At 52.4% G+C, this 22500-nt stretch overlaps 51 non-coding genes across 51 annotated transcripts; all 51 read right to left on the bottom strand.

The window, feature by feature from the left end:
* Window positions 1-5864: 5864 nt before the first annotated feature.
* On the bottom strand, window positions 5865-5936 carry Trnah-gug (transfer RNA histidin (anticodon GUG)). Its single transcript has one exon. It is a non-coding gene; the product is annotated as a tRNA-His (tRNA).
* A 370-nt stretch (window positions 5937-6306) lies between these two features.
* Trnae-cuc (transfer RNA glutamic acid (anticodon CUC)) lies at window positions 6307-6378 on the bottom strand. The gene has a single exon. It is a non-coding gene; the product is annotated as a tRNA-Glu (tRNA).
* Window positions 6379-6653: 275 nt separating this feature from the next.
* Window positions 6654-6735, bottom strand: Trnal-cag (transfer RNA leucine (anticodon CAG)). The gene has a single exon. It is a non-coding gene; the product is annotated as a tRNA-Leu (tRNA).
* A 78-nt stretch (window positions 6736-6813) lies between these two features.
* On the bottom strand, window positions 6814-6895 carry Trnal-aag (transfer RNA leucine (anticodon AAG)). Its single transcript has one exon. It is a non-coding gene; the product is annotated as a tRNA-Leu (tRNA).
* Window positions 6896-7170: 275 nt separating this feature from the next.
* On the bottom strand, window positions 7171-7242 carry Trnah-gug (transfer RNA histidin (anticodon GUG)). Its single transcript has one exon. It is a non-coding gene; the product is annotated as a tRNA-His (tRNA).
* A 370-nt stretch (window positions 7243-7612) lies between these two features.
* Trnae-cuc (transfer RNA glutamic acid (anticodon CUC)) lies at window positions 7613-7684 on the bottom strand. The gene has a single exon. It is a non-coding gene; the product is annotated as a tRNA-Glu (tRNA).
* A 275-nt stretch (window positions 7685-7959) lies between these two features.
* On the bottom strand, window positions 7960-8041 carry Trnal-cag (transfer RNA leucine (anticodon CAG)). The gene has a single exon. It is a non-coding gene; the product is annotated as a tRNA-Leu (tRNA).
* A 77-nt stretch (window positions 8042-8118) lies between these two features.
* Window positions 8119-8200, bottom strand: Trnal-aag (transfer RNA leucine (anticodon AAG)). Its single transcript has one exon. It is a non-coding gene; the product is annotated as a tRNA-Leu (tRNA).
* Window positions 8201-8475: 275 nt separating this feature from the next.
* Window positions 8476-8547, bottom strand: Trnah-gug (transfer RNA histidin (anticodon GUG)). Its single transcript has one exon. It is a non-coding gene; the product is annotated as a tRNA-His (tRNA).
* Window positions 8548-8917: 370 nt separating this feature from the next.
* Window positions 8918-8989, bottom strand: Trnae-cuc (transfer RNA glutamic acid (anticodon CUC)). The gene has a single exon. It is a non-coding gene; the product is annotated as a tRNA-Glu (tRNA).
* Window positions 8990-9264: 275 nt separating this feature from the next.
* On the bottom strand, window positions 9265-9346 carry Trnal-cag (transfer RNA leucine (anticodon CAG)). Its single transcript has one exon. It is a non-coding gene; the product is annotated as a tRNA-Leu (tRNA).
* Window positions 9347-9424: 78 nt separating this feature from the next.
* Trnal-aag (transfer RNA leucine (anticodon AAG)) lies at window positions 9425-9506 on the bottom strand. Its single transcript has one exon. It is a non-coding gene; the product is annotated as a tRNA-Leu (tRNA).
* Window positions 9507-9781: 275 nt separating this feature from the next.
* On the bottom strand, window positions 9782-9853 carry Trnah-gug (transfer RNA histidin (anticodon GUG)). The gene has a single exon. It is a non-coding gene; the product is annotated as a tRNA-His (tRNA).
* A 370-nt stretch (window positions 9854-10223) lies between these two features.
* On the bottom strand, window positions 10224-10295 carry Trnae-cuc (transfer RNA glutamic acid (anticodon CUC)). Its single transcript has one exon. It is a non-coding gene; the product is annotated as a tRNA-Glu (tRNA).
* A 275-nt stretch (window positions 10296-10570) lies between these two features.
* Trnal-cag (transfer RNA leucine (anticodon CAG)) lies at window positions 10571-10652 on the bottom strand. Its single transcript has one exon. It is a non-coding gene; the product is annotated as a tRNA-Leu (tRNA).
* A 78-nt stretch (window positions 10653-10730) lies between these two features.
* Trnal-aag (transfer RNA leucine (anticodon AAG)) lies at window positions 10731-10812 on the bottom strand. The gene has a single exon. It is a non-coding gene; the product is annotated as a tRNA-Leu (tRNA).
* Window positions 10813-11087: 275 nt separating this feature from the next.
* On the bottom strand, window positions 11088-11159 carry Trnah-gug (transfer RNA histidin (anticodon GUG)). Its single transcript has one exon. It is a non-coding gene; the product is annotated as a tRNA-His (tRNA).
* A 370-nt stretch (window positions 11160-11529) lies between these two features.
* On the bottom strand, window positions 11530-11601 carry Trnae-cuc (transfer RNA glutamic acid (anticodon CUC)). Its single transcript has one exon. It is a non-coding gene; the product is annotated as a tRNA-Glu (tRNA).
* A 275-nt stretch (window positions 11602-11876) lies between these two features.
* On the bottom strand, window positions 11877-11958 carry Trnal-cag (transfer RNA leucine (anticodon CAG)). The gene has a single exon. It is a non-coding gene; the product is annotated as a tRNA-Leu (tRNA).
* A 77-nt stretch (window positions 11959-12035) lies between these two features.
* Trnal-aag (transfer RNA leucine (anticodon AAG)) lies at window positions 12036-12117 on the bottom strand. Its single transcript has one exon. It is a non-coding gene; the product is annotated as a tRNA-Leu (tRNA).
* Window positions 12118-12392: 275 nt separating this feature from the next.
* On the bottom strand, window positions 12393-12464 carry Trnah-gug (transfer RNA histidin (anticodon GUG)). The gene has a single exon. It is a non-coding gene; the product is annotated as a tRNA-His (tRNA).
* Window positions 12465-12834: 370 nt separating this feature from the next.
* On the bottom strand, window positions 12835-12906 carry Trnae-cuc (transfer RNA glutamic acid (anticodon CUC)). The gene has a single exon. It is a non-coding gene; the product is annotated as a tRNA-Glu (tRNA).
* Window positions 12907-13181: 275 nt separating this feature from the next.
* On the bottom strand, window positions 13182-13263 carry Trnal-cag (transfer RNA leucine (anticodon CAG)). The gene has a single exon. It is a non-coding gene; the product is annotated as a tRNA-Leu (tRNA).
* A 78-nt stretch (window positions 13264-13341) lies between these two features.
* Window positions 13342-13423, bottom strand: Trnal-aag (transfer RNA leucine (anticodon AAG)). The gene has a single exon. It is a non-coding gene; the product is annotated as a tRNA-Leu (tRNA).
* A 275-nt stretch (window positions 13424-13698) lies between these two features.
* On the bottom strand, window positions 13699-13770 carry Trnah-gug (transfer RNA histidin (anticodon GUG)). Its single transcript has one exon. It is a non-coding gene; the product is annotated as a tRNA-His (tRNA).
* Window positions 13771-14140: 370 nt separating this feature from the next.
* Trnae-cuc (transfer RNA glutamic acid (anticodon CUC)) lies at window positions 14141-14212 on the bottom strand. The gene has a single exon. It is a non-coding gene; the product is annotated as a tRNA-Glu (tRNA).
* A 275-nt stretch (window positions 14213-14487) lies between these two features.
* On the bottom strand, window positions 14488-14569 carry Trnal-cag (transfer RNA leucine (anticodon CAG)). The gene has a single exon. It is a non-coding gene; the product is annotated as a tRNA-Leu (tRNA).
* Window positions 14570-14647: 78 nt separating this feature from the next.
* Window positions 14648-14729, bottom strand: Trnal-aag (transfer RNA leucine (anticodon AAG)). The gene has a single exon. It is a non-coding gene; the product is annotated as a tRNA-Leu (tRNA).
* Window positions 14730-15004: 275 nt separating this feature from the next.
* Window positions 15005-15076, bottom strand: Trnah-gug (transfer RNA histidin (anticodon GUG)). The gene has a single exon. It is a non-coding gene; the product is annotated as a tRNA-His (tRNA).
* Window positions 15077-15446: 370 nt separating this feature from the next.
* Window positions 15447-15518, bottom strand: Trnae-cuc (transfer RNA glutamic acid (anticodon CUC)). Its single transcript has one exon. It is a non-coding gene; the product is annotated as a tRNA-Glu (tRNA).
* A 275-nt stretch (window positions 15519-15793) lies between these two features.
* Window positions 15794-15875, bottom strand: Trnal-cag (transfer RNA leucine (anticodon CAG)). Its single transcript has one exon. It is a non-coding gene; the product is annotated as a tRNA-Leu (tRNA).
* Window positions 15876-15952: 77 nt separating this feature from the next.
* On the bottom strand, window positions 15953-16034 carry Trnal-aag (transfer RNA leucine (anticodon AAG)). Its single transcript has one exon. It is a non-coding gene; the product is annotated as a tRNA-Leu (tRNA).
* Window positions 16035-16309: 275 nt separating this feature from the next.
* Window positions 16310-16381, bottom strand: Trnah-gug (transfer RNA histidin (anticodon GUG)). The gene has a single exon. It is a non-coding gene; the product is annotated as a tRNA-His (tRNA).
* A 370-nt stretch (window positions 16382-16751) lies between these two features.
* Window positions 16752-16823, bottom strand: Trnae-cuc (transfer RNA glutamic acid (anticodon CUC)). The gene has a single exon. It is a non-coding gene; the product is annotated as a tRNA-Glu (tRNA).
* Window positions 16824-17098: 275 nt separating this feature from the next.
* Trnal-cag (transfer RNA leucine (anticodon CAG)) lies at window positions 17099-17181 on the bottom strand. The gene has a single exon. It is a non-coding gene; the product is annotated as a tRNA-Leu (tRNA).
* A 77-nt stretch (window positions 17182-17258) lies between these two features.
* On the bottom strand, window positions 17259-17340 carry Trnal-aag (transfer RNA leucine (anticodon AAG)). Its single transcript has one exon. It is a non-coding gene; the product is annotated as a tRNA-Leu (tRNA).
* Window positions 17341-17615: 275 nt separating this feature from the next.
* On the bottom strand, window positions 17616-17687 carry Trnah-gug (transfer RNA histidin (anticodon GUG)). Its single transcript has one exon. It is a non-coding gene; the product is annotated as a tRNA-His (tRNA).
* A 370-nt stretch (window positions 17688-18057) lies between these two features.
* On the bottom strand, window positions 18058-18129 carry Trnae-cuc (transfer RNA glutamic acid (anticodon CUC)). Its single transcript has one exon. It is a non-coding gene; the product is annotated as a tRNA-Glu (tRNA).
* A 275-nt stretch (window positions 18130-18404) lies between these two features.
* On the bottom strand, window positions 18405-18486 carry Trnal-cag (transfer RNA leucine (anticodon CAG)). Its single transcript has one exon. It is a non-coding gene; the product is annotated as a tRNA-Leu (tRNA).
* A 78-nt stretch (window positions 18487-18564) lies between these two features.
* Window positions 18565-18646, bottom strand: Trnal-aag (transfer RNA leucine (anticodon AAG)). Its single transcript has one exon. It is a non-coding gene; the product is annotated as a tRNA-Leu (tRNA).
* A 276-nt stretch (window positions 18647-18922) lies between these two features.
* Window positions 18923-18993, bottom strand: Trnah-gug (transfer RNA histidin (anticodon GUG)). Its single transcript has one exon. It is a non-coding gene; the product is annotated as a tRNA-His (tRNA).
* A 371-nt stretch (window positions 18994-19364) lies between these two features.
* Window positions 19365-19436, bottom strand: Trnae-cuc (transfer RNA glutamic acid (anticodon CUC)). The gene has a single exon. It is a non-coding gene; the product is annotated as a tRNA-Glu (tRNA).
* A 276-nt stretch (window positions 19437-19712) lies between these two features.
* Window positions 19713-19795, bottom strand: Trnal-cag (transfer RNA leucine (anticodon CAG)). The gene has a single exon. It is a non-coding gene; the product is annotated as a tRNA-Leu (tRNA).
* Window positions 19796-19872: 77 nt separating this feature from the next.
* Trnal-aag (transfer RNA leucine (anticodon AAG)) lies at window positions 19873-19954 on the bottom strand. The gene has a single exon. It is a non-coding gene; the product is annotated as a tRNA-Leu (tRNA).
* A 276-nt stretch (window positions 19955-20230) lies between these two features.
* Trnah-gug (transfer RNA histidin (anticodon GUG)) lies at window positions 20231-20302 on the bottom strand. The gene has a single exon. It is a non-coding gene; the product is annotated as a tRNA-His (tRNA).
* Window positions 20303-20672: 370 nt separating this feature from the next.
* Trnae-cuc (transfer RNA glutamic acid (anticodon CUC)) lies at window positions 20673-20744 on the bottom strand. The gene has a single exon. It is a non-coding gene; the product is annotated as a tRNA-Glu (tRNA).
* Window positions 20745-21019: 275 nt separating this feature from the next.
* Window positions 21020-21101, bottom strand: Trnal-cag (transfer RNA leucine (anticodon CAG)). The gene has a single exon. It is a non-coding gene; the product is annotated as a tRNA-Leu (tRNA).
* A 77-nt stretch (window positions 21102-21178) lies between these two features.
* On the bottom strand, window positions 21179-21260 carry Trnal-aag (transfer RNA leucine (anticodon AAG)). Its single transcript has one exon. It is a non-coding gene; the product is annotated as a tRNA-Leu (tRNA).
* A 278-nt stretch (window positions 21261-21538) lies between these two features.
* Trnah-gug (transfer RNA histidin (anticodon GUG)) lies at window positions 21539-21610 on the bottom strand. The gene has a single exon. It is a non-coding gene; the product is annotated as a tRNA-His (tRNA).
* A 370-nt stretch (window positions 21611-21980) lies between these two features.
* Window positions 21981-22052, bottom strand: Trnae-cuc (transfer RNA glutamic acid (anticodon CUC)). The gene has a single exon. It is a non-coding gene; the product is annotated as a tRNA-Glu (tRNA).
* Window positions 22053-22327: 275 nt separating this feature from the next.
* On the bottom strand, window positions 22328-22409 carry Trnal-cag (transfer RNA leucine (anticodon CAG)). The gene has a single exon. It is a non-coding gene; the product is annotated as a tRNA-Leu (tRNA).
* Window positions 22410-22500: the final 91 nt, after the last annotated feature.

Raw genomic sequence — 22500 nt, 5'->3', positions numbered from 1 at the left:
CATTTTTTTTTTTTTTTTTTTTTTTTTTTAGAAATATTTTTGGCAGGCGGCGGCAAAGAGGGCAGGGGTCAAGAATCCTGAGGCCTGGCCTCGATGTCGCCCCCATACCAGTCACCCATTTGTATATGTGAAATTTTTTTTTTTAATTTTTTTATTTTTTATTTATAATTTTGTTTGAACCACTTTTTTTTTTTTTTCCTCTTTTTGTTTTTTATGAGGATCTTCCAGAAGGGATCCATTCCTCCACCAGAACTCAATCCATTTCTTCTAGGTGAGTGAGGCGTTAACGGCAAAAAAAAATGATGACACTATCAACTATGTTAAGCAGTGTCGAACTAAAGTACCTTTTCTGGTTAGGATTAATAAATAAATAAATAAGAAATAAGTGATTAAAAAGGAATCTTCTCCTTTGTTGGTGCAAAATATAAGAAAACGAAAAGTGTTTGTTTTTTTTCTCTAGTGTTGTCTTCACATCTTTCGTCTGTTATTGTCCTCTGCTGCTCCTCAATGATGTAGCGAATAGTCGGTTTCGCCTTACTTCGAAAGAAGGTTAAACATGCATTCATGTCTCGTGGTATAGTTTCGGGCGTTCTTTAAATATTACGTTCCCCGTCATGGCAAGGCTGACGGGTCGAGTGTCGAATCGCATATCACACAATGGTCTTGCTTAAAAAGTTGGCAAAGGTCGCCTTGTAGTTACGTTCGCGTGCGATCATGCTGTGCTGCAGGGTCAGGTATAGAACGAAATCGTCTTTGTTCTTATCGCCAGTACTAAAAATATAGTGCACTGTGTGACCTATTATCCAGTTGACAGCATTCCGCTTTGTCCTGGGAAATGGGATTGCATCAGGGTTGAGAAAGTCAGCTGGCGTTATCGCAGATGGTGAGGTCCTCTTGATGCTCGACAGTTTCTGTCGGGCGTAACCCCATATATCTTTCGTGGTACCACAGACGAAACGGTGTTCTTCGCTGTCTATGAGATTACACGTGACACACATTGGCGAGTCCTGCAAATGAATTGCATGAAGCCTGGACTGCGTCGGGATTTTTCTATTGACGGCAGCGTACCACGTCGCCTTTACTTGCGAAGGTAAGTAGGGGCTGTGGATGTTTTGCCACGTCGCGTCCCAGTTGTAGTTTGGAAATTTTTGTTCGATAACATTCCGTGATTTAGTTGCCACAAAGGAGTTGTAGATTGCCTTAACTGTCGTCAAATTCTTTTCAGAGACTGTTGTATGGACATAACTATACTCTAAGAGAAAACTCTTGAAGTGGTAGAGCGCAGTCGGTATATGGTGCACATCAATTGGCGGTTGAAGATCAGTCGGTGCGATTTCATTCAGGACAAGAGCGGTCAGACTGGTCGGTGACTGTTTCCATAGCTTGTAAGTTTTGCAGAAATAAAGAGCTTTCGCTTTCTTGTGTACATCGATGAGACTGAGTCCGCCATCTCGCGTTGGGAGTGTCAAGGTGTCATATCGAACTTTAAAGATCTGGCCACGACATACAAAGTGTCCAAGCGCGGACAGCATGCATTTGGCTATATCGGTGGGGATGGGCAAAACTTGAGCCACATAATTGATTTTGGCAGTGATATAAATATTGGCCAATTCAACCTTTTGAAGCTCGTCCAATTTCCTGACGCTATGTAACTTCGCACAAGCACGAATTTTGTTGAGCAATTGCTTATAATTGGCGGCAATGGTGTGGCGGATGGTGTTCCGAAAATCGACACCGAGACACGTCATCCTAGTGATCTCTTTAAGCTGGCCATGACCGATCGCGCCTATGCCTTGCCCAACGTTCATGATCCCTGATTTCGTCCAATGCAGTTTCGCACCAGATGCCTTTTCATATTGTGAGATGATCTGGAGACCCCTCTCGACCTCATTGACATTCATAGCTAGGAAGGTAACATCATCAGCGTAAGCTCGGCACACTATCTTCTGCCCGTGTATGTGGAGTCCTTGTAAACGTTCCGTCAAGGTGACTAGCAGCGGTTCGATCGCAATGGCAAACAGCGCCATCGACATAGGGCAGCCCTGCCTAACAGAACTGTTTATCGGGACGGCGCGACTTGGCTGACCGTTAACGACAAGTTTGGATGTACTATTCCGTAACAATTTCTGTATGATGCTGATGAACTGCGGAGGAAAACCCAGAGTCTGCATTATCTGGAAAAGGTAAGGATGGTTCACTCTGTCGAAAGCCTGTGCGAAATCTAAAGTTACGATAGCACATCGGATTTTGCAAGCGTCCGCAACAGAAATCACATCTCGATAGTCTGATAATGTCTGATATATAGCTCTGTCCTTTCCAACACTCGTTTGATGTGATCCAATGACGGTATGCATCACAGTTTTCATTCTCGTTGCGAGAATGCGAGCAAAAATTTTGTAGTCGCTGTTGAGCAACGTAATGGGTCGCAAAGTTGCGACGGTGTTATTGCTCGTCCGTTTCGGGAGTAAGACCACAAGTCCTTCACTGAATGGCGGAGGAATGGGCATGTCCGGTTTGAGAAGTTCGTTGCAGAGCACCGTCAGCTTTGTCTTCAGTTGTGGCCAGAAGACTTGATAAAGTTCCACCGGGAGACCGTCACATCCGGGAGATTTGTTTTTTGGACTGTGGAACACCACATCTTCCAGTTCATCTTCCGTTACATCGGTGACGAGTTCGGCTACATCCGCAGGGCTAAGCCTGTGCGTTAAGCTGCTCCGGAACTCTGCAAGGGCTTCGTCGTCGGTAGGTTTATTGGACATCAAGTCAGTGTAATAAGTTTGAACGGCGTCTCTGATATCGTGTTGCCGAGTTAGAATCGTGCCGTCTTCGGATTGTAGTTCAGTTAAGATCTTTGTCCGTGCTCGTTTAGTTTCACGTATCAGGTGATAAATGGATGGCTGTTCGCCTTTTGCCATAGTCGAAACCCGACCTCTAATTTTGTAACCTTCCATCTGTTTTCGTTTCAAAAGTAATATTTTTGCTTGCAGTCTTTTAATGCGGGGGTAGTTGTCAATCACAGTGGCATCAAGAGTATATAAGTCTCGAAGACATTGATAATAAAACTCCATCGTTCTCTTAAACCACCAGTTCTTATTCCGGGAATATTGTATCATGGATTTACGAATTTTCGGTTTAGCGCATTCGAGCCACCATTGCAATGCCGAGCCGTACGTATTGAATTTGGCTTCACTTTCATTCCACGCTCGAGTGAAGGCTTCTCTGCATTCAGGATCGTCTAAATGTGCAACATTTAGTTTCCATAGTCCTTTGCCTCGGTAGGTTTCCTGTTTCCCCAAATTCAGCGTGCAAATATAAGCCGCATGGTCGGAGAAACTGGTTGGCCAGACCTCAGTTTGTAAAATTCGCTGTCTGAGAGTGTCCGATACGTAAATGCGGTCCAATCTACTCGCTGAATGATTCGTGACGTGAGTAAAACCGGGTGTTGTACCAAACTTGTGCTCCCACGTATCGACTAAACGTAAATCCTTGACGATCTGTTCTAATTCAATCGATTTATTGAATTGCGGCGTCTGATCGTTGGCGTTAAGTACACAGTTAAAATCTCCCGCCAATATTAGGTGGTCATATTGTGTTGCAAAAAGCGGAAGTATTTCTTCCTTGAAAAAGTCCGCTCGGCGTCGCCTATTAGTTGAGCCGGATGGTGCATACAGATTTAGGAGTCTAACATTATTGATAGTCACGCCAATTCCCCTACAACTTATGAGTCGTTCTACATTCTGGACGATAATTCCTTCTTTCGTGAGAATAGCGGTGCCTAAATCGGAACCGTGTCCCGGATTGGCCGTCACATTATAACCGGGAATGTGGTCCAAAGCAATGTCGGCGACCTCCTGAAGCAAGAGGATATCAATGTCGGCGGCGTATAAGAGGTCTACGATGTTGTCGAGTTTGAGGGAACTGCGGATTTTATTTATATTTAATGTACCAATTTTATACGCCTGCTGATCAGTCATTCACGCTCTTACGAGAGTAAGAAGGAATCGGCGCCGTTTTAAAAGAAGTCAGAGTCCTCTTCTTTGTTTGCCTGCCGTGGATCCAGTAACTTATCATCATGTGCCGGTTCTATTGCCGTAGAAGGCTGTTCGGGAAATCGGGAAGTGACTGGAATATCAGTTGCATCAGCGTCCATGTGTTCGACCTCTGGTTCCGCCGCCCAGTCTATAGTGCTGGGGTTCTTGGACGCAAGAGGATGATGTTGTTGTTGTTCTTTTAAACAATGATCAACATCGTCACTGCACATGGGAGACACCTGGCCGGTAGCATCGCGAGAGGGCTCAGTTAGCGTGATTGCACGATCTTCATCCCGCAGGTGTGCAGAAGTTAGCGCCTGTTGGCGGGAGGATTCTGGTGATTTTGCACTGACTTTGTCCATGATTTGCTGCACCTTTCCCCGCAACGACGCCGCCGCCTCTTCCGCACCCTGGCGGGCGATTCTGCGTTTCTTGTTCTTCCGCGGGGATTTAGCAGGTGGACAACGCTCATCGGAATCCGAGATTTCATGGTGGGGTTGTGGGGAACGACATTCAGCAGTCACAGTCCTGACCTGCGTCTCTGAGGAGGTGGAATTTTGTTCTGTTGACAGAGTCGGGGACTGCGCTACGGAATCAACCACGTCACTCACACTCAGGTGTTGCTCTTGTCGCTCAGAAATGTCAACAAGTTGCTCGGCCGTTGGAGGAAGGGTTGGTTGGGGGCGAATGTCTACTTCGGTATCCATGGGCAGTTGGTCGGTCGGTTGGTCGCGAGCCACCGAAGCGTAAGTGGTGGACAAAATAGTCATCTCCGCGGACTTCACCGGTTCACCTGTCGGCAGCTGCACAACACGTCTTTGAATACATTCAGAACGAATATGACCTGGAGAATTGCAAGCTGCACACGTTCGTGGTTGACCATCATAAATGACGATACCTCGATAACCGCAAACGTTAATGTAAGACGGAATATGTCGTAATAAGTCCACCTTCAACTGCCTGACACCGTTCAGAACCGGATATTTGTGAGCACCGGACCATTTTTCTGCAAAATTACTGAGGACCTTCCCAAAGGGTGCAATAACAAGATTGATCGCATCTGTAGGAACTTCAAAGGGTAGCTCAAAAATTCGAATTGTTCGAATACCAAGTCCCACATGATCGACAGTAACTTCGCCAATATTTCCATCACTGTGTTTAAACTTAAGCTTACCACCGGTATTATTGACAACTCGTTCGCATAACTCAGGGTTTTTCAGCTTCAAGTACATCACACTACTCACAATTGACAAGTGAAAACCAACAGTATCTTCAAACGGAACTTGAACAACTTCCTCTAACCAATCCTCAATTTCGAAAGATTTAGGTCGAGCAAAACGTCGATCAAAGGTAAATTTCAGAGTGTCCTTTCTACTAAGTTGAGCCATTACTGCATTTTCGAACGTTGACAGAATATCTAACTACTGCAAAGCGCCGGCGAAAACGCACAGACTTACACAGCGGATGTAAACAAAGCCAGCCGCAGAGCGAAGCACAGCACGACGAACCGCTCGCCACCGCCGCTGCAGGCAGACTGAGACCGCTCGGCCACGCTACCTGTGCCAGTGTTCTTCGCTTTTGTAGAAACAGTGCACGACACAGCTGCGACTGGCTGCTCATCCATTGCACCTCAAACAACTGCCCTTTTCGAATAGAGAGTAACTACACAGGTTGCTGCCCGCGCTCTCGTGTGGCGGCATTGCGTGTTGATAAAGAATTGGTAGTGCCACCTGCAGCCTGCGGAACATGAGTGAAAAATAAAGAGGGCACCGTGATTTCAAACACTGAGCCACAACCGTCACTGCAGCGACACCAAGGCAAAACTTTAAAAATTGCCGTGACCAGGATTCGAACCTGGGTTATTGCGGCCACAACGCAATGTCCTAACCACTAGACGATCACGGCCACGGAAGCACCGCCGAGGGCAGTCCTCGCGACTGCATGTTGCGATGCACAGCAAAGCTCGGCCCACACACCACTGTGTCAGACGCGGGCTCCATTATATGTATACTGGCAAACGAACGTGTCTGCGATGTAAGGACACTAAGCAGTGTGGTTAGCTGCATTCAACCCCCGTGGCAGTGTCTTGCAGTCCTCCTACTCTGTTCACCTCAGGTATGTGCCTCGATAAGAGGTGGGCAGATGTCGCATCGCTCTCGCCGTCACTTGTGACCACGAATCGTACTTAACGTAGTTTTCTGCAAGCGTCAGCGAAGCGTCAGTCGAGCTAAGTCGGGCCAAGTCGCATAAGAGGAGCAACAAATTGCGCTCGCTTTTCCGGTACCGGGAATCGAACCCGGGCCTCCTGGGTGAGAGCCAGGTATCCTAGCCACTAGACCACACCGGACAACGGCACAAGGGCTACTCCAGCGAACGCAGCAATCTATACACACGCTACTAAACGACAACTACAAAATTATACGCTCCCACTTTGTACAGCGGCATGCTCGGGACTCATTTCGTGGAGACGAACGCCAGCCACTATGACACCAAACGGCGCCTGTGAATCATGTCGTTGCACCGCGCACTGTGCTACGACAATTTAAGAAAGAGACGCTCACGGCTTGCTGCGCTGCTTTCGTCGCGGGTAATCAGTGCTGCGGCTTTCGAGACAGAAAACATTGGCAGCGGTGGGATTCGAACCCACGCCTCCGAGGAGACTGGTGCCTGAAACCAGCGCCTTAGACCGCTCGGCCACGCTACCGACGCTGCACGGCGGTCACAGGAGCTGCGTTCTACCCCACGAGAAAACACCACAATGGCACAAAAAAACAGAAAAATGTGGCAGCGGTGGGATTCGAACCCACGCCTCCGAAGAGACTGGTGCCTTAAACCAGCGCCTTAGACCGCTCGGCCACGCTACCTGTGCCAGTGTTCTTCGCTTTTGTAGAAACAGTGCACGACACAGCTGCGACTGGCTGCTCATCCATTGCACCTCAAACAACTGCCCTTTTCGAATAGAGAGTAACTACACAGGTTGCTGCCCGCGCTCTCGTGTGGCGGCATTGCGTGTTGATAAAGAATTGGTAGTGCCACCTGCAGCCTGCGGAACATGAGTGAAAAATAAAGAGGGCACCGTGATTTCAAACACTGAGCCACAACCGTCACTGCAGCGACACCAAGGCAAAACTTTAAAAATTGCCGTGACCAGGATTCGAACCTGGGTTATTGCGGCCACAACGCAATGTCCTAACCACTAGACGATCACGGCCACGGAAGCACCGCCGAGGGCAGTCCTCGCGACTGCATGTTGCGATGCACAGCAAAGCTCGGCCCACACACCACTGTGTCAGACGCGGGCTCCATTATATGTATACTGGCAAACGAACGTGTCTGCGATGTAAGGACACTAAGCAGTGTGGTTAGCTGCATTCAACCCCCGTGGCAGTGTCTTGCAGTCCTCCTACTCTGTTCACCTCAGGTATGTGCCTCGATAAGAGGTGGGCAGATGTCGCATCGCTCTCGCCGTCACTTGTGACCACGAATCGTACTTAACGTAGTTTTCTGCAAGCGTCAGCGAAGCGTCAGTCGAGCTAAGTCGGGCCAAGTCGCATAAGAGGAGCAACAAATTGCGCTCGCTTTTCCGGTACCGGGAATCGAACCCGGGCCTCCTGGGTGAGAGCCAGGTATCCTAGCCACTAGACCACACCGGACAACGGCACAAGGGCTACTCCAGCGAACGCAGCAATCTATACACACGCTACTAAACGACAACTACAAAATTATACGCTCCCACTTTGTACAGCGGCATGCTCGGGACTCATTTCGTGGAGACGAACGCCAGCCACTATGACACCAAACGGCGCCTGTGAATCATGTCGTTGCACCGCGCACTGTGCTACGACAATTTAAGAAAGAGACGCTCACGGCTTGCTGCGCTGCTTTCGTCGCGGGTAATCAGTGCTGCGGCTTTCGAGACAGAAAACATTGGCAGCGGTGGGATTCGAACCCACGCCTCCGAGGAGACTGGTGCCTGAAACCAGCGCCTTAGACCGCTCGGCCACGCTACCGACGCTGCACGGCGGTCACAGGAGCTGCGTTCTACCCCACGAGAAAACACCACAATGGCACAAAAAACAGAAAAATGTGGCAGCGGTGGGATTCGAACCCACGCCTCCGAAGAGACTGGTGCCTTAAACCAGCGCCTTAGACCGCTCGGCCACGCTACCTGTGCCAGTGTTCTTCGCTTTTGTAGAAACAGTGCACGACACAGCTGCGACTGGCTGCTCATCCATTGCACCTCAAACAACTGCCCTTTTCGAATAGAGAGTAACTACACAGGTTGCTGCCCGCGCTCTCGTGTGGCGGCATTGCGTGTTGATAAAGAATTGGTAGTGCCACCTGCAGCCTGCGGAACATGAGTGAAAAATAAAGAGGGCACCGTGATTTCAAACACTGAGCCACAACCGTCACTGCAGCGACACCAAGGCAAAACTTTAAAAATTGCCGTGACCAGGATTCGAACCTGGGTTATTGCGGCCACAACGCAATGTCCTAACCACTAGACGATCACGGCCACGGAAGCACCGCCGAGGGCAGTCCTCGCGACTGCATGTTGCGATGCACAGCAAAGCTCGGCCCACACACCACTGTGTCAGACGCGGGCTCCATTATATGTATACTGGCAAACGAACGTGTCTGCGATGTAAGGACACTAAGCAGTGTGGTTAGCTGCATTCAACCCCCGTGGCAGTGTCTTGCAGTCCTCCTACTCTGTTCACCTCAGGTATGTGCCTCGATAAGAGGTGGGCAGATGTCGCATCGCTCTCGCCGTCACTTGTGACCACGAATCGTACTTAACGTAGTTTTCTGCAAGCGTCAGCGAAGCGTCAGTCGAGCTAAGTCGGGCCAAGTCGCATAAGAGGAGCAACAAATTGCGCTCGCTTTTCCGGTACCGGGAATCGAACCCGGGCCTCCTGGGTGAGAGCCAGGTATCCTAGCCACTAGACCACACCGGACAACGGCACAAGGGCTACTCCAGCGAACGCAGCAATCTATACACACGCTACTAAACGACAACTACAAAATTATACGCTCCCACTTTGTACAGCGGCATGCTCGGGACTCATTTCGTGGAGACGAACGCCAGCCACTATGACACCAAACGGCGCCTGTGAATCATGTCGTTGCACCGCGCACTGTGCTACGACAATTTAAGAAAGAGACGCTCACGGCTTGCTGCGCTGCTTTCGTCGCGGGTAATCAGTGCTGCGGCTTTCGAGACAGAAAACATTGGCAGCGGTGGGATTCGAACCCACGCCTCCGAGGAGACTGGTGCCTGAAACCAGCGCCTTAGACCGCTCGGCCACGCTACCGACGCTGCACGGCGGTCACAGGAGCTGCGTTCTACCCCACGAGAAAACACCACAATGGCACAAAAAAACAGAAAAATGTGGCAGCGGTGGGATTCGAACCCACGCCTCCGAAGAGACTGGTGCCTTAAACCAGCGCCTTAGACCGCTCGGCCACGCTACCTGTGCCAGTGTTCTTCGCTTTTGTAGAAACAGTGCACGACACAGCTGCGACTGGCTGCTCATCCATTGCACCTCAAACAACTGCCCTTTTCGAATAGAGAGTAACTACACAGGTTGCTGCCCGCGCTCTCGTGTGGCGGCATTGCGTGTTGATAAAGAATTGGTAGTGCCACCTGCAGCCTGCGGAACATGAGTGAAAAATAAAGAGGGCACCGTGATTTCAAACACTGAGCCACAACCGTCACTGCAGCGACACCAAGGCAAAACTTTAAAAATTGCCGTGACCAGGATTCGAACCTGGGTTATTGCGGCCACAACGCAATGTCCTAACCACTAGACGATCACGGCCACGGAAGCACCGCCGAGGGCAGTCCTCGCGACTGCATGTTGCGATGCACAGCAAAGCTCGGCCCACACACCACTGTGTCAGACGCGGGCTCCATTATATGTATACTGGCAAACGAACGTGTCTGCGATGTAAGGACACTAAGCAGTGTGGTTAGCTGCATTCAACCCCCGTGGCAGTGTCTTGCAGTCCTCCTACTCTGTTCACCTCAGGTATGTGCCTCGATAAGAGGTGGGCAGATGTCGCATCGCTCTCGCCGTCACTTGTGACCACGAATCGTACTTAACGTAGTTTTCTGCAAGCGTCAGCGAAGCGTCAGTCGAGCTAAGTCGGGCCAAGTCGCATAAGAGGAGCAACAAATTGCGCTCGCTTTTCCGGTACCGGGAATCGAACCCGGGCCTCCTGGGTGAGAGCCAGGTATCCTAGCCACTAGACCACACCGGACAACGGCACAAGGGCTACTCCAGCGAACGCAGCAATCTATACACACGCTACTAAACGACAACTACAAAATTATACGCTCCCACTTTGTACAGCGGCATGCTCGGGACTCATTTCGTGGAGACGAACGCCAGCCACTATGACACCAAACGGCGCCTGTGAATCATGTCGTTGCACCGCGCACTGTGCTACGACAATTTAAGAAAGAGACGCTCACGGCTTGCTGCGCTGCTTTCGTCGCGGGTAATCAGTGCTGCGGCTTTCGAGACAGAAAACATTGGCAGCGGTGGGATTCGAACCCACGCCTCCGAGGAGACTGGTGCCTGAAACCAGCGCCTTAGACCGCTCGGCCACGCTACCGACGCTGCACGGCGGTCACAGGAGCTGCGTTCTACCCCACGAGAAAACACCACAATGGCACAAAAAAACAGAAAAATGTGGCAGCGGTGGGATTCGAACCCACGCCTCCGAAGAGACTGGTGCCTTAAACCAGCGCCTTAGACCGCTCGGCCACGCTACCTGTGCCAGTGTTCTTCGCTTTTGTAGAAACAGTGCACGACACAGCTGCGACTGGCTGCTCATCCATTGCACCTCAAACAACTGCCCTTTTCGAATAGAGAGTAACTACACAGGTTGCTGCCCGCGCTCTCGTGTGGCGGCATTGCGTGTTGATAAAGAATTGGTAGTGCCACCTGCAGCCTGCGGAACATGAGTGAAAAATAAAGAGGGCACCGTGATTTCAAACACTGAGCCACAACCGTCACTGCAGCGACACCAAGGCAAAACTTTAAAAATTGCCGTGACCAGGATTCGAACCTGGGTTATTGCGGCCACAACGCAATGTCCTAACCACTAGACGATCACGGCCACGGAAGCACCGCCGAGGGCAGTCCTCGCGACTGCATGTTGCGATGCACAGCAAAGCTCGGCCCACACACCACTGTGTCAGACGCGGGCTCCATTATATGTATACTGGCAAACGAACGTGTCTGCGATGTAAGGACACTAAGCAGTGTGGTTAGCTGCATTCAACCCCCGTGGCAGTGTCTTGCAGTCCTCCTACTCTGTTCACCTCAGGTATGTGCCTCGATAAGAGGTGGGCAGATGTCGCATCGCTCTCGCCGTCACTTGTGACCACGAATCGTACTTAACGTAGTTTTCTGCAAGCGTCAGCGAAGCGTCAGTCGAGCTAAGTCGGGCCAAGTCGCATAAGAGGAGCAACAAATTGCGCTCGCTTTTCCGGTACCGGGAATCGAACCCGGGCCTCCTGGGTGAGAGCCAGGTATCCTAGCCACTAGACCACACCGGACAACGGCACAAGGGCTACTCCAGCGAACGCAGCAATCTATACACACGCTACTAAACGACAACTACAAAATTATACGCTCCCACTTTGTACAGCGGCATGCTCGGGACTCATTTCGTGGAGACGAACGCCAGCCACTATGACACCAAACGGCGCCTGTGAATCATGTCGTTGCACCGCGCACTGTGCTACGACAATTTAAGAAAGAGACGCTCACGGCTTGCTGCGCTGCTTTCGTCGCGGGTAATCAGTGCTGCGGCTTTCGAGACAGAAAACATTGGCAGCGGTGGGATTCGAACCCACGCCTCCGAGGAGACTGGTGCCTGAAACCAGCGCCTTAGACCGCTCGGCCACGCTACCGACGCTGCACGGCGGTCACAGGAGCTGCGTTCTACCCCACGAGAAAACACCACAATGGCACAAAAAACAGAAAAATGTGGCAGCGGTGGGATTCGAACCCACGCCTCCGAAGAGACTGGTGCCTTAAACCAGCGCCTTAGACCGCTCGGCCACGCTACCTGTGCCAGTGTTCTTCGCTTTTGTAGAAACAGTGCACGACACAGCTGCGACTGGCTGCTCATCCATTGCACCTCAAACAACTGCCCTTTTCGAATAGAGAGTAACTACACAGGTTGCTGCCCGCGCTCTCGTGTGGCGGCATTGCGTGTTGATAAAGAATTGGTAGTGCCACCTGCAGCCTGCGGAACATGAGTGAAAAATAAAGAGGGCACCGTGATTTCAAACACTGAGCCACAACCGTCACTGCAGCGACACCAAGGCAAAACTTTAAAAATTGCCGTGACCAGGATTCGAACCTGGGTTATTGCGGCCACAACGCAATGTCCTAACCACTAGACGATCACGGCCACGGAAGCACCGCCGAGGGCAGTCCTCGCGACTGCATGTTGCGATGCACAGCAAAGCTCGGCCCACACACCACTGTGTCAGACGCGGGCTCCATTATATGTATACTGGCAAACGAACGTGTCTGCGATGTAAGGACACTAAGCAGTGTGGTTAGCTGCATTCAACCCCCGTGGCAGTGTCTTGCAGTCCTCCTACTCTGTTCACCTCAGGTATGTGCCTCGATAAGAGGTGGGCAGATGTCGCATCGCTCTCGCCGTCACTTGTGACCACGAATCGTACTTAACGTAGTTTTCTGCAAGCGTCAGCGAAGCGTCAGTCGAGCTAAGTCGGGCCAAGTCGCATAAGAGGAGCAACAAATTGCGCTCGCTTTTCCGGTACCGGGAATCGAACCCGGGCCTCCTGGGTGAGAGCCAGGTATCCTAGCCACTAGACCACACCGGACAACGGCACAAGGGCTACTCCAGCGAACGCAGCAATCTATACACACGCTACTAAACGACAACTACAAAATTATACGCTCCCACTTTGTACAGCGGCATGCTCGGGACTCATTTCGTGGAGACGAACGCCAGCCACTATGACACCAAACGGCGCCTGTGAATCATGTCGTTGCACCGCGCACTGTGCTACGACAATTTAAGAAAGAGACGCTCACGGCTTGCTGCGCTGCTTTCGTCGCGGGTAATCAGTGCTGCGGCTTTCGAGACAGAAAACATTGGCAGCGGTGGGATTCGAACCCACGCCTCCGAGGAGACTGGTGCCTGAAACCAGCGCCTTAGACCGCTCGGCCACGCTACCGACGCTGCACGGCGGTCACAGGAGCTGCGTTCTACCCCACGAGAAAACACCACAATGGCACAAAAAAACAGAAAAATGTGGCAGCGGTGGGATTCGAACCCACGCCTCCGAAGAGACTGGTGCCTTAAACCAGCGCCTTAGACCGCTCGGCCACGCTACCTGTGCCAGTGTTCTTCGCTTTTGTAGAAACAGTGCACGACACAGCTGCGACTGGCTGCTCATCCATTGCACCTCAAACAACTGCCCTTTTCGAATAGAGAGTAACTACACAGGTTGCTGCCCGCGCTCTCGTGTGGCGGCATTGCGTGTTGATAAAGAATTGGTAGTGCCACCTGCAGCCTGCGGAACATGAGTGAAAAATAAAGAGGGCACCGTGATTTCAAACACTGAGCCACAACCGTCACTGCAGCGACACCAAGGCAAAACTTTAAAAATTGCCGTGACCAGGATTCGAACCTGGGTTATTGCGGCCACAACGCAATGTCCTAACCACTAGACGATCACGGCCACGGAAGCACCGCCGAGGGCAGTCCTCGCGACTGCATGTTGCGATGCACAGCAAAGCTCGGCCCACACACCACTGTGTCAGACGCGGGCTCCATTATATGTATACTGGCAAACGAACGTGTCTGCGATGTAAGGACACTAAGCAGTGTGGTTAGCTGCATTCAACCCCCGTGGCAGTGTCTTGCAGTCCTCCTACTCTGTTCACCTCAGGTATGTGCCTCGATAAGAGGTGGGCAGATGTCGCATCGCTCTCGCCGTCACTTGTGACCACGAATCGTACTTAACGTAGTTTTCTGCAAGCGTCAGCGAAGCGTCAGTCGAGCTAAGTCGGGCCAAGTCGCATAAGAGGAGCAACAAATTGCGCTCGCTTTTCCGGTACCGGGAATCGAACCCGGGCCTCCTGGGTGAGAGCCAGGTATCCTAGCCACTAGACCACACCGGACAACGGCACAAGGGCTACTCCAGCGAACGCAGCAATCTATACACACGCTACTAAACGACAACTACAAAATTATACGCTCCCACTTTGTACAGCGGCATGCTCGGGACTCATTTCGTGGAGACGAACGCCAGCCACTATGACACCAAACGGCGCCTGTGAATCATGTCGTTGCACCGCGCACTGTGCTACGACAATTTAAGAAAGAGACGCTCACGGCTTGCTGCGCTGCTTTCGTCGCGGGTAATCAGTGCTGCGGCTTTCGAGACAGAAAACATTGGCAGCGGTGGGATTCGAACCCACGCCTCCGAGGAGACTGGTGCCTGAAACCAGCGCCTTAGACCGCTCGGCCACGCTACCGACGCTGCACGGCGGTCACAGGAGCTGCGTTCTACCCCACGAGAAAACACCACAATGGCACAAAAAAACAGAAAAATGTGGCAGCGGTGGGATTCGAACCCACGCCTCCGAAGAGACTGGTGCCTTAAACCAGCGCCTTAGACCGCTCGGCCACGCTACCTGTGCCAGTGTTCTTCGCTTTTGTAGAAACAGTGCACGACACAGCTGCGACTGGCTGCTCATCCATTGCACCTCAAACAACTGCCCTTTTCGAATAGAGAGTAACTACACAGGTTGCTGCCCGCGCTCTCGTGTGGCGGCATTGCGTGTTGATAAAGAATTGGTAGTGCCACCTGCAGCCTGCGGAACATGAGTGAAAAATAAAGAGGGCACCGTGATTTCAAACACTGAGCCACAACCGTCACTGCAGCGACACCAAGGCAAAACTTTAAAAATTGCCGTGACCAGGATTCGAACCTGGGTTATTGCGGCCACAACGCAATGTCCTAACCACTAGACGATCACGGCCACGGAAGCACCGCCGAGGGCAGTCCTCGCGACTGCATGTTGCGATGCACAGCAAAGCTCGGCCCACACACCACTGTGTCAGACGCGGGCTCCATTATATGTATACTGGCAAACGAACGTGTCTGCGATGTAAGGACACTAAGCAGTGTGGTTAGCTGCATTCAACCCCCGTGGCAGTGTCTTGCAGTCCTCCTACTCTGTTCACCTCAGGTATGTGCCTCGATAAGAGGTGGGCAGATGTCGCATCGCTCTCGCCGTCACTTGTGACCACGAATCGTACTTAACGTAGTTTTCTGCAAGCGTCAGCGAAGCGTCAGTCGAGCTAAGTCGGGCCAAGTCGCATAAGAGGAGCAACAAATTGCGCTCGCTTTTCCGGTACCGGGAATCGAACCCGGGCCTCCTGGGTGAGAGCCAGGTATCCTAGCCACTAGACCACACCGGACAACGGCACAAGGGCTACTCCAGCGAACGCAGCAATCTATACACACGCTACTAAACGACAACTACAAAATTATACGCTCCCACTTTGTACAGCGGCATGCTCGGGACTCATTTCGTGGAGACGAACGCCAGCCACTATGACACCAAACGGCGCCTGTGAATCATGTCGTTGCACCGCGCACTGTGCTACGACAATTTAAGAAAGAGACGCTCACGGCTTGCTGCGCTGCTTTCGTCGCGGGTAATCAGTGCTGCGGCTTTCGAGACAGAAAACATTGGCAGCGGTGGGATTCGAACCCACGCCTCCGAGGAGACTGGTGCCTGAAACCAGCGCCTTAGACCGCTCGGCCACGCTACCGACGCTGCACGGCGGTCACAGGAGCTGCGTTCTACCCCACGAGAAAACACCACAATGGCACAAAAAACAGAAAAATGTGGCAGCGGTGGGATTCGAACCCACGCCTCCGAAGAGACTGGTGCCTTAAACCAGCGCCTTAGACCGCTCGGCCACGCTACCTGTGCCAGTGTTCTTCGCTTTTGTAGAAACAGTGCACGACACAGCTGCGACTGGCTGCTCATCCATTGCACCTCAAACAACTGCCCTTTTCGAATAGAGAGTAACTACACAGGTTGCTGCCCGCGCTCTCGTGTGGCGGCATTGCGTGTTGATAAAGAATTGGTAGTGCCACCTGCAGCCTGCGGAACATGAGTGAAAAATAAAGAGGGCACCGTGATTTCAAACACTGAGTCACAACCGTCACTGCAGCGACACCAAGGCAAAACTTTAAAAATTGCCGTGACCAGGATTCGAACCTGGGTTATTGCGGCCACAACGCAATGTCCTAACCACTAGACGATCACGGCCACGGAAGCACCGCCGAGGGCAGTCCTCGCGACTGCATGTTGCGATGCACAGCAAAGCTCGGCCCACACACCACTGTGTCAGACGCGGGCTCCATTATATGTATACTGGCAAACGAACGTGTCTGCGATGTAAGGACACTAAGCAGTGTGGTTAGCTGCATTCAACCCCCGTGGCAGTGTCTTGCAGTCCTCCTACTCTGTTCACCTCAGGTATGTGCCTCGATAAGAGGTGGGCAGATGTCGCATCGCTCTCGCCGTCACTTGTGACCACGAATCGTACTTAACGTAGTTTTCTGCAAGCGTCAGCGAAGCGTCAGTCGAGCTAAGTCGGGCCAAGTCGCATAAGAGGAGCAACAAATTGCGCTCGCTTTTCCGGTACCGGGAATCGAACCCGGGCCTCCTGGGTGAGAGCCAGGTATCCTAGCCACTAGACCACACCGGACAACGGCACAAGGGCTACTCCAGCGAACGCAGCAATCTATACACACGCTACTAAACGACAACTACAAAATTATACGCTCCCACTTTGTACAGCGGCATGCTCGGGACTCATTTCGTGGAGACGAACGCCAGCCACTATGACACCAAACGGCGCCTGTGAATCATGTCGTTGCACCGCGCACTGTGCTACGACAATTTAAGAAAGAGACGCTCACGGCTTGCTGCGCTGCTTTCGTCGCGGGTAATCAGTGCTGCGGCTTTCGAGACAGAAAACATTGGCAGCGGTGGGATTCGAACCCACGCCTCCGAGGAGACTGGTGCCTGAAACCAGCGCCTTAGACCCGCTCGGCCACGCTACCGACGCTGCACGGCGGTCACAGGAGCTGCGTTCTACCCCACGAGAAAACACCACAATGGCACAAAAAACAGAAAAATGTGGCAGCGGTGGGATTCGAACCCACGCCTCCGAAGAGACTGGTGCCTTAAACCAGCGCCTTAGACCGCTCGGCCACGCTACCTGTGCCAGTGTTCTTCGCTTTTGTAGAAACAGTGCACGACACAGCTGCGACTGGCTGCTCATCCATTGCACCTCAAACAACTGCCCTTTTCGAATAGAGAGTAACTACACAGGTTGCTGCCCGCGCTCTCGTGTGGCGGCATTGCGTGTTGATAAAGAATTGGTAGTGCCACCTGCAGCCTGCGGAACATGAGTGAAAAATAAAGAGGGCACCGTGATTTCAAACACTGAGCCACAACCGTCACTGCAGCGACACCAAGGCAAAACTTTAAAAATTGCCGTGACCAGGATTCGAACCTGGGTTATTGCGGCCACAACGCAATGTCCTAACCACTAGACGATCACGGCCACGGAAGCACCGCCGAGGGCAGTCCTCGCGACTGCATGTTGCGATGCACAGCAAAGCTCGGCCCACACACCACTGTGTCAGACGCGGGCTCCATTATATGTATACTGGCAAACGAACGTGTCTGCGATGTAAGGACACTAAGCAGTGTGGTTAGCTGCATTCAACCCCCGTGGCAGTGTCTTGCAGTCCTCCTACTCTGTTCACCTCAGGTATGTGCCTCGATAAGAGGTGGGCAGATGTCGCATCGCTCTCGCCGTCACTTGTGACCACGAATCGTACTTAACGTAGTTTTCTGCAAGCGTCAGCGAAGCGTCAGTCGAGCTAAGTCGGGCCAAGTCGCATAAGAGGAGCAACAAATTGCGCTCGCTTTTCCGGTACCGGGAATCGAACCCGGGCCTCCTGGGTGAGAGCCAGGTATCCTAGCCACTAGACCACACCGGACAACGGCACAAGGGCTACTCCAGCGAACGCAGCAATCTATACACACGCTACTAAACGACAACTACAAAATTATACGCTCCCACTTTGTACAGCGGCATGCTCGGGACTCATTTCGTGGAGACGAACGCCAGCCACTATGACACCAAACGGCGCCTGTGAATCATGTCGTTGCACCGCGCACTGTGCTACGACAATTTAAGAAAGAGACGCTCACGGCTTGCTGCGCTGCTTTCGTCGCGGGTAATCAGTGCTGCGGCTTTCGAGACAGAAAACATTGGCAGCGGTGGGATTCGAACCCACGCCTCCGAGGAGACTGGTGCCTGAAACCAGCGCCTTAGACCGCTCGGCCACGCTACCGACGCTGCACGGCGGTCACAGGAGCTGCGTTCTACCCCACGAGAAAACACCACAATGGCACAAAAAAACAGAAAAATGTGGCAGCGGTGGGATTCGAACCCACGCCTCCGAAGAGACTGGTGCCTTAAACCAGCGCCTTAGACCGCTCGGCCACGCTACCTGTGCCAGTGTTCTTCGCTTTTGTAGAAACAGTGCACGACACAGCTGCGACTGGCTGCTCATCCATTGCACCTCAAACAACTGCCCTTTTCGAATAGAGAGTAACTACACAGGTTGCTGCCCGCGCTCTCGTGTGGCGGCATTGCGTGTTGATAAAGAATTGGTAGTGCCACCTGCAGCCTGCGGAACATGAGTGAAAAATAAAGAGGGCACCGTGATTTCAAACACTGAGCCACAACCGTCACTGCAGCGACACCAAGGCAAAACTTTAAAAAATTGCCGTGACCAGGATTCGAACCTGGTTATTGCGGCCACAACGCAATGTCCTAACCACTAGACGATCACGGCCACGGAAGCACCGCCGAGGGCAGTCCTCGCGACTGCATGTTGCGATGCACAGCAAAGCTCGGCCCACACACCACTGTGTCAGACGCGGGCTCCATTATATGTATACTGGCAAACGAACGTGTCTGCGATGTAAGGACACTAAGCAGTGTGGTTAGCTGCATTCAACCCCCGTGGCAGTGTCTTGCAGTCCTCCTACTCTGTTCACCTCAGGTATGTGCCTCGATAAGAGGTGGGCAGATGTCGCATCGCTCTCGCCCGTCACTTGTGACCACGAATCGTACTTAACGTAGTTTTCTGCAAGCGTCAGCGAAGCGTCAGTCGAGCTAAGTCGGGCCAAGTCGCATAAGAGGAGCAACAAATTGCGCTCGCTTTTCCGGTACCGGGAATCGAACCCGGGCCTCCTGGGTGAGAGCCAGGTATCCTAGCCACTAGACCACACCGGACAACGGCACAAGGGCTACTCCAGCGAACGCAGCAATCTATACACACGCTACTAAACGACAACTACAAAATTATACGCTCCCACTTTGTACAGCGGCATGCTCGGGACTCATTTCGTGGAGACGAACGCCAGCCACTATGACACCAAACGGCGCCTGTGAATCATGTCGTTGCACCGCGCACTGTGCTACGACAATTTAAGAAAGAGACGCTCACGGCTTGCTGCGCTGCTTTCGTCGCGGGTAATCAGTGCTGCGGCTTTCGAGACAGAAAAACATTGGCAGCGGTGGGATTCGAACCCACGCCTCCGAGGAGACTGGTGCCTGAAACCAGCGCCTTAGACCGCTCGGCCCACGCTACCGACGCTGCACGGCGGTCACAGGAGCTGCGTTCTACCCCACGAGAAAACACCACAATGGCACAAAAAACAGAAAAATGTGGCAGCGGTGGGATTCGAACCCACGCCTCCGAAGAGACTGGTGCCTTAAACCAGCGCCTTAGACCGCTCGGCCACGCTACCTGTGCCAGTGTTCTTCGCTTTTGTAGAAACAGTGCACGACACAGCTGCGACTGGCTGCTCATCCCATTGCACCTCAAACAACTGCCCTTTTCGAATAGAGAGTAACTACACAGGTTGCTGCCCGCGCTCTCGTGTGGCGGCATTGCGTGTTGATAAAGAATTGGTAGTGCCACCTGCAGCCTGCGGAACATGAGTGAAAAATAAAGAGGGCACCGTGATTTCAAACACTGAGTCACAACCGTCACTGCAGCGACACCAAGGCAAAACTTTAAAAATTGCCGTGACCAGGATTCGAACCTGGGTTATTGCGGCCACAACGCAATGTCCTAACCACTAGACGATCACGGCCACGGAAGCACCGCCGAGGGCAGTCCTCGCGACTGCATGTTGCGATGCACAGCAAAGCTCGGCCCACACACCACTGTGTCAGACGCGGGCTCCATTATATGTATACTGGCAAACGAACGTGTCTGCGATGTAAGGACACTAAGCAGTGTGGTTAGCTGCATTCAACCCCCGTGGCAGTGTCTTGCAGTCCTCCTACTCTGTTCACCTCAGGTATGTGCCTCGATAAGAGGTGGGCAGATGTCGCATCGCTCTCGCCGTCACTTGTGACCACGAATCGTACTTAACGTAGTTTTCTGCAAGCGTCAGCGAAGCGTCAGTCGAGCTAAGTCGGGCCAAGTCGCATAAGAGGAGCAACAAATTGCGCTCGCTTTTCCGGTACCGGGAATCGAACCCGGGCCTCCTGGGTGAGAGCCAGGTATCCTAGCCACTAGACCACACCGGACAACGGCACAAGGGCTACTCCAGCGAACGCAGCAATCTATACACACGCTACTAAACGACAACTACAAAATTATACGCTCCCACTTTGTACAGCGGCATGCTCGGGACTCATTTCGTGGAGACGAACGCCAGCCACTATGACACCAAACGGCGCCTGTGAATCATGTCGTTGCACCGCGCACTGTGCTACGACAATTTAAGAAAGAGACGCTCACGGCTTGCTGCGCTGCTTTCGTCGCGGGTAATCAGTGCTGCGGCTTTCGAGACAGAAAACATTGGCAGCGGTGGGATTCGAACCCACGCCTCCGAGGAGACTGTTGCCTGAAACCAGCGCCTTAGACCGCTCGGCCACGCTACCGACGCTGCACGGCGGTCACAGGAGCTGCGTTCTACCCCACGAGAAAACACCACAATGGCACAAAAAACAGAAAAATGTGGCAGCGGTGGGATTCGAACCCACGCCTCCGAAGAGACTGGTGCCTTAAACCAGCGCCTTAGACCGCTCGGCCACGCTACCCCTGTGCCAGTGTTCTTCGCTTTTGTAGAAACAGTGCACGACACAGCTGCGACTGGCTGCTCATCCATTGCACCTCAAACAACTGCCCTTTTCGAATAGAGAGTAACTACACAGGTTGCTGCCCGCGCTCTCGTGTGGCGGCATTGCGTGTTGATAAAGAATTGGTAGTGCCACCTGCAGCCTGCGGAACATGAGTGAAAAATAAAGAGGGCACCGTGATTTCAAACACTGAGTCACAACCGTCACTGCAGCGACACCAAGGCAAAAACTTTAAAAATTGCCGTGACCAGGATTCGAACCTGGGTTATTGCGGCCACAACGCAATGTCCTAACCACTAGACGATCACGGCCACGGAAGCACCGCCGAGGGCAGTCCTCGCGACTGCATGTTGCGATGCACAGCAAAGCTCGGCCCACACACCACTGTGTCAGACGCGGGCTCCATTATATGTATACTGGCAAACGAACGTGTCTGCGATGTAAGGACACTAAGCAGTGTGGTTAGCTGCATTCAACCCCCGTGGCAGTGTCTTGCAGTCCTCCTACTCTGTTCACCTCAGGTATGTGCCTCGATAAGAGGTGGGCAGATGTCGCATCGCTCTCGCCGTCACTTGTGACCACGAATCGTACTTAACGTAGTTTTCTGCAAGCGTCAGCGAAGCGTCAGTCGAGCTAAGTCGGGCCAAGTCGCATAAGAGGAGCAACAAATTGCGCTCGCTTTTCCGGTACCGGGAATCGAACCCGGGCCTCCTGGGTGAGAGCCAGGTATCCTAGCCACTAGACCACACCGGACAACGGCACAAGGGCTACTCCAGCGAACGCAGCAATCTATACACACGCTACTAAACGACAACTACAAAATTATACGCTCCCACTTTGTACAGCGGCATGCTCGGGACTCATTTCGTGGAGACGAACGCCAGCCACTATGACACCAAACGGCGCCTGTGAATCATGTCGTTGCACCGCGCACTGTGCTACGACAATTTAAGAAAGAGACGCTCACGGCTTGCTGCGCTGCTTTCGTCGCGGGTAATCAGTGCTGCGGCTTTCGAGACAGAAAACATTGGCAGCGGTGGGATTCGAACCCACGCCTCCGAGGAGACTGGTGCCTGAAACCAGCGCCTTAGACCGCTCGGCCACGCTACCGACGCTGCACGGCGGTCACAGGAGCTGCGTTCTACCCCACGAGAAAACACCACAATGGCACAAAAAAAAACAGAAACACGCGATCTAGTGT

This window comes from Schistocerca gregaria, unplaced genomic scaffold (genome assembly GCF_023897955.1).
Source record: "Schistocerca gregaria isolate iqSchGreg1 unplaced genomic scaffold, iqSchGreg1.2 ptg001569l, whole genome shotgun sequence".
Classification (NCBI taxonomy): Eukaryota; Metazoa; Arthropoda; class Insecta; order Orthoptera; family Acrididae; genus Schistocerca; species Schistocerca gregaria.
This window is presented reverse-complemented; position numbering and strand designations above follow the sequence as displayed.